Source organism: Triticum aestivum, chromosome 2D (assembly GCF_018294505.1).
Source record: "Triticum aestivum cultivar Chinese Spring chromosome 2D, IWGSC CS RefSeq v2.1, whole genome shotgun sequence".
Lineage (NCBI taxonomy): Eukaryota > Viridiplantae > Streptophyta > Magnoliopsida > Poales > Poaceae > Triticum > Triticum aestivum.
The window spans coordinates 214,895,952-214,901,951 of record NC_057799.1 but is presented as its reverse complement, the minus strand read 5'-3'; positions in this window follow the sequence as shown (position 1 = coordinate 214,901,951).

Sequence of the window (6,000 nt, the reverse complement as noted above, 5' to 3'; positions counted from 1 at the left end):
CTATCTGTTACCTATAATTTCAGTGCTTGCAGAGAATACCTTGCTGAAAACTGCTTATCATTTCCTTCTTCTCCTCGTTGGGTTCGACACTCTTACTTATCGAAAGGACTACGATAGATCCCCTATACTTGTGGGTCATCACTCATTGCTTGCTCTGACATGCTTATGCATTCACATGCTCTTACATACTATCTTTACATGATTGCATACATGTAGGGGGAGCCTATGCATGTTACATGTCTTTCCAAAGCTTTAATTATTACTATTCATATCTTTAGCTAAAGCTTTGATGTATGTTGTCATTAATTACCAAAAAGGGGGAGATTGAAAGCACAATTGCTCCCTGGGTGATTTTGGTAATTAATGTCAACATATCTCTTGTTGGACTAATATCTTTATCTAGTATATTTTAGAAAGTTCAACAATGGCGTCGCATGGACAAGAGGATGTGGAACCCCTTCAAAATACTAGGGACAAAGATTGGAAAAAGCTTAAGACTCTTCACTTTCATTTTAGTGATACAATGTCACATTGATCCATAGGAAAGCCAATACTATTAAAAGGGGATGAGGTGTTGCTTAATGGTCTACTTGCTCAAAGTTCTTCGTGATATTGCTCCAAAACCCTCAGCCACTTTCTCATTTCGAAATATGTCCAAAACCCAAAGTCAAACTCGGCCTCACCGATTTGATCTATCCGGCGCCACTGAGTTCTCTTGACATAGCCACTGCTAGAAACCCTAGACAATTCGGTCTCACCGATATGGATCTTGGTCTCACCGAGATGGCAATGCAAACTCTCTATTTCCCTTTGTAATGTTTCGGTCTCATCGAAATGAGCGATCAGTCCCACCGAGTTCGCAATGCAAACTCTCTCTTTCCCTTCGTAACATTTCAGTCTTACCGAAATGAGCAATCGGTCCCACCGAGTTTGCCTGACCAATTCTCTGTTAACTCATTGCTAAAAATGGTCTCACCGATTTCATGCAATCTGTCACACCAAGATGAGGTTTTGCCCTAGCCCTAGCACATCGGTCCCATCGAGTTGATCTGTCGGTCCCACCGAGATTCCTAACATTCACATTTTGAACTAAATCGGTCTCACCGAGTTTGTCTATTCGTTCTGACCTAGTTGGGTCAAATTTGTGTAACGGTTGCATTTTGTGTGGAGGCTATATATACCCCTCCACCCCCTTCTCTATTCGAGAGAGAGAGCCATCAGAACGTGCCTGGACTTCCACTACTCATTTTTTGAGAGAGAACCACCTATTCATGTGTTGAGACCAAGATATTCCATTCCAACCACAAAAATCTTGATCTCTAGCCTTCCCCAAGTTGCGTTCCACTCAAATCATCTTTCCACCATAGGCAAATCTGTGTGAGAGAGAGTTGAGTGTTGGGGAGACTATCATTTGAAGCACAAGAGCAAGGAGTTCATAATCAGCACACCATCTATTACCTTTTGGAGAGTGGTGTCTCCTAGATTGGTTAGGTGTCACTTGGGAGCCTCCGACAAGATTGTGGAGTTGAACCAAGGAGTTTGTAAGGGCAAGGAGATCACCTATTTTGTGAAGATCTACCTGAGTGAGGCAAGTCCTTCGTGGGCGATGGCCATGGTGCGATAGACAAGGTTGCTTCTTCGTGGAGCCTTCGTGGGTGGAGCCCTCCGTGGGCTCGCACAACCGTTACCCTTCGTGGGTTGAAGTCTGCATGAACGTGGACGTACGATAGCACCACCTATCGGAACCACGCCAAAAATCTGTGTGTCTTCATTGCGTTTGCACACTCCAATCCCATCCCTTTAATTTCTTGCAAATAGCATGCTTTACTCTTTCCGCTTTCTATACTCTTGCCATGCTTGCTTGAAATGTATCGTGAATGCTTAAACTTGTGCCAAAACTCCACCTCAACTTGAAGAACATAAAAACTGCTACTTTTGCTTGTTGAGGGTCTAATCGCCCCCCTCTAGACACCTGTTCTCGATCCTTTCAGTGTTCTCCCAAGTGTTGCACTGGCTGAAATATGTATCTTTTGTGGTGCGCCATGTCAACATGCACTACTGCAGGATGCTGCTAACGCGACACTACGATGAGAGAGCCTTTGATGAAACTTTGTGCGATGCACTAATCACAAACGGGGATGTAAAAAAACATCAAAAGAGGTGCAAAACTTTGCGATGGCGGAGCCATCAAACACGGTTTAGATTTTAGTTGCGTGTGCAATTCAGGGCACACGGTTAACCCGTTCGAACTGTTTGCGATGAGGCAGAACAACAGAAACGGGCAGCCATATCAATGTGTGTGCGATATACGACATACAGTTCGCTCCGATGAACTGTTTGCTATTAGGGAGTGCAACAGAAACGGTTAGCCAGATCAAGGTGTGTTTTATATAGGGCATACGGTTCACTCAGACGAACTGTTTTCGATTAGCGAACACAACTGAAACAGTTCAACTTAACTAGATGTGTGTGATACGTGGCAAATAGCGACTCAGATGAACTGTTTGTGATGAGAAATTACAACACAAACAGTTGATACAGTTAGTTCGTGTGCGATTCTATGTGTACAAAAACTTTGAAAAATGCAAACTAGTTGCTTGCGGTGGCTAGGAGTATCGCACACGATGCGTCTGCGAGTACTTGTGTGCGATGATTAGTAAGTTACACATACGTTTCCTTATGTTAACACTTGTGTGATAAATAACATGTGGGACTGGATATGGTATTCGAGTTGTGTGTGTGCTCCACTTAGTCTTCCTGCGCTCCAGCGAATGCTTCCCGCACTCCAGCGAATGCTTCCCACGCTCCACATGGGTGAATTGTAAAATCCACGCCTCGATCCCGATGATGAGTTGGCTAGGATCGAGTGAATCCTTGGCGGAGTTGACGTCCCCGATGAAGTAGAACATCGCCAACATGATATCTTGAGGATGCAGGTGATGGACGGAATTTGCTACCGGGCCAGAGACATGGAAATGGAGTGGTTCTGCGGAGTTGTCATGCACGCAATTGCATGCTGTCAAGCTCTTCTGGAAGAGGCCCAGCTGCCCGAAGAGCCTCCCAGCGCTAGCAGCTCCGTAGGCGGAGGCGGGTCAGGACACTTGGAGTGAATGGCCACAAGGGTGCTATGCTGATCATGGAGTCCGAGAAGACCATCGTCGGAAGGCCGCCAGCTCAGCCTTTTAGCTTGTATTTTATTATCATTGTATGCATATGTAGGTGATGAGTGTTTTGGGCCTTGCCGCATGTGGCATTTAAAATTATCCCTAATATGTAAGACAATTATTAAGAATTATTAACCATTGCCATTGTAAATTTGCCTCAACGGCGAGCACAGCACGCGCAGGGACGCCAGAGCGGAGTGCGCCACGGCCGCCTCAATGGCGTGCAAAACACGCGGACAGACGTGAGCAGAGTGCACCGCGGCCGCGTCAACGGCGAGCAACCACGTGGTCAACCTTCTGCCATCAATAAATTTTGACCTTGTTTCTCGTCACATTGCTGATTACAACGCAATAAGTAATTGAAAATCTGTTCACCCCTATCAAACTAATATGTGTTCACACTTAGCACCGGGCTATAAACACTACCCACTCGAAAATTACTTCACAGTTCCTCTCCTCATCACCCACAAAACTGGTCTTTCCTGTCAAGTCATTCCGCCATGACCGGTAGGAGGATTTTAGGGTGGACATATAACCAGGTAGCAAAGACCAAGGCCGCGGAAGCACTAGAGAGGTCCCACCGTGAAGCCGCGGCCGCAGTAGAGATGTCCCGGCACGCCGTGGAGCCCTCGAGCGATCTCTCACGGGCACGCGAGGGCTCTCACAAGTGCATTCGCGGCGTCGGCCACCGCGACGAGCCGGTGTTCGAAGTCCTTCGCCGGGGACGACGACATTCTCGCTGGCGTCACTACGCAGCAGGAGCTGGTCGACGGCTTGATGAAGCTCCTCAAGATCACCAATTCCTCGGTTCACAAGGTGGCCGGCCTCGTTGAGCAACTCATGGGTGATAGTGCAAAGCTCCTCAACGTGCTCGCCGAGAAGGAGCAGGAGGCCACCGGCTGGAAGATGCTGCATGAGCAGAGCAGTGCCTCGGGGATGATGCTGACAGCGGTCGTCGAGGAACTAATGGGTGACTTGAGGAAGCTCCAGATCGAGCGCGAGCAGGAGGTGGAGGAATCCATGGCTGCTTTCAAGCAAAGTCGTGAGGAATTGAAGAAGGAGCTAGAGGATATCGTCGCCCAGTGATCCATTGACGAGTAGAGACAGTAGCGACCAAGATCATTGTCTGCAATTCCCTTCTTCTCTTGCCCCTGTGTCTTCCGGGCTTTGCCGCATGTGGCAATTTAAATTATCCAAAATATGTAAGACAATTATTATCTGTGCCATTGTAGAATTGTCGTCGTATTATCCGTTGCCATTTTATTTGTGGTCGTATTATCCGTTGCCCTATGTGGCAATTTAAATTAGGGCGGAATATGAGTTGAAAACACGAACAAAGCAAATGCTGCCATGGGATCACAAGCAAACACCCTCCGTCCAGGTGCTTTAATTAACCCATTAATGTAGAAGTTGTGAGCAAGGAGGGCGGCGGCTGGTGCATGGAGGTCATGGAGCTCGCTTCCCGGTGAGCATGGGCGGCGTTGATGCTCGCACATGTCTCGTCGAGCCTGCGAGGTGGATAGGATGCACGCGTCCCGTCGAGCCTGTGCGGCGGACTACTCGCACGCGTCCCATCGAGCCTGCACGGCGGACTTGTCGCGCTCGTCCCATTTAATCAAATAGCCGCACGCACGCCACCGCGTATGGTTAAATTTCGACACAGTTAATATAATACAACCGTTTGCGATATTAACGTGTTAGCTTTTTGTTTCAAAAAGGACTTCGTTGGCTACTATCGTGTGCGCCTCTTCTCAAACTGGACGATTTTTTTGACCACGGCATATATGTGCCATGTCATGAAACCATGCCAAGTTTCATGTTTTTTGGGTGAGTTTTTGATTTACTGGGATTTAAAAACCGAGATTCTCAATGTTTTAGGACGATGACAAGTTTGTAATTCATCCCCATTCCTTAAATGAGACCTAAACATGCACCCAATGACACATGTATGATTTCCCACCCATTTTGCCTCACTGGAGCATGTGCTTGTAGCTCAAATTTGAATTATGGACTACATTAAATGCGTAGAAAACTTAGTAATTAGTAATATATACAATGGCCAAACGAACCCTGAACAGTTTCAAATTTCAGCCCGGCACCCCTGTTATTCTATGTTGCCTGTAGAAAAGAAAGTTCAATGCGAGAAAAGGCAGCGATTATCGTTTCGCCCACAAGAGGGGCATGTTTCCCTACCGGAACCATGAGGGTTGCGACAGGCTCCGGTTTGTAAGAGGCTTGTAATATAGCTTCGCCCAAATTGAACAATTCTATGTACCATATAGTGACACCATGCCAAGTTTCATGATTTCCTGGTGAGTTTTGGATTTACAGAGATTTAAAAACCGAGATTCGCAATGTTTGTGGCCAAGCCAGGATGGCGAGACGGTTGAATTCGTTCCCATTCGTTCCATGGGACCTAAACATGCACCCCAAGGAAACATGTACGTTTTTTTCTAGCCATTTTGGTGCACTGGAGCATGTATTTGTAGTTCGGATTTGAATTATGGACATTGAATGCCTAGAAAACTCAATTAATGAATAAAAATGTCAAACAAACTCTGAATAATTTCAAAGTTCAGCGCGAATCTCCCATTGTTCCGTTTTGCATGTAGAAGAAAATACGAGGCTAGAAGAGGGAGCGATTATCGTTTGACCCACCAGGGGACACATTTCCCTATCGAAACCGCGAGGGTTCTTGCGACAGGCTCTGGTTTGTAAGAGGTTTGTAATAAAGCTTGGCCCAAATTGGCAATGTTTTTACCATGACATATATTTTCCATGACATCACACCATGCCACCTTTGATGACTTTCTGTTGAGTTTTGGATTTATGGGGA